The sequence below is a fragment of the Salvia hispanica genome, chromosome 6 (assembly GCF_023119035.1).
Source record: "Salvia hispanica cultivar TCC Black 2014 chromosome 6, UniMelb_Shisp_WGS_1.0, whole genome shotgun sequence".
Taxonomy (NCBI): Eukaryota; Viridiplantae; Streptophyta; class Magnoliopsida; order Lamiales; family Lamiaceae; genus Salvia; species Salvia hispanica.
This window is the reverse complement of record NC_062970.1, coordinates 11,985,271-11,985,811: the sequence shown is the minus strand read 5'-3', so window position 1 is coordinate 11,985,811 and position 541 is coordinate 11,985,271. Positions and strand designations below refer to the sequence as shown.

The window sequence follows — 541 nt, the reverse complement described above, 5'->3', positions numbered from 1 at the left end:
TGGTGAAGTTGCTGATGGATGAGAGAGATGCGGAGAGAGCAGCCCGAGAAGCCATGGAAAAGAAGAACAGAGAAACATTACCTGTGATGAACATGTTCAATCATGGGAATATGATCACTTTTCCTAACGGCCCTCGTATTGATGCTAACAATTTTGAGTTACGCATGCCCCTTATCCAAAGGGTCGAGCAAACTCCTTTTGCAGGTAGGGCGACTGAAGATGCTAACCGCCATCTCTCCAAATTCGTGGAAATCGCAAACACTCTGAAATTAAATGGTGTCGACGACGATGCCATACGGGTAAGACTTTTTCCATTCTCATTGATTGATTCTGCTAAAGAGTGGTTTGAGTGTATGCCACCAGAAAAGGTCTCCACATGGAAGGACATCGTAGCTACCTTCCTCGACAAATACTACCCGCCAGGCACTATTTTGAAGCTCAAAAGTGAGATCTTTCAGTTCACACAAGGCCATGACGAGCCCCTCTATGAGGCATTTGCTCGTTTCAAAGCTCTTCTTCGAAAGTGCCCAAACCATGGTTT

The 541-nt window shown here is 45.5% G+C and overlaps 1 non-coding gene across 1 annotated transcript; it reads right to left on the bottom strand.

Annotated features, from left to right (window-relative positions):
- Nucleotides 1-434: 434 nt before the first annotated feature.
- LOC125197583 lies at nucleotides 435-541 on the bottom strand. Its single transcript, XR_007172119.1, has one exon. It is a non-coding gene; the product is annotated as a small nucleolar RNA R71 (small nucleolar RNA).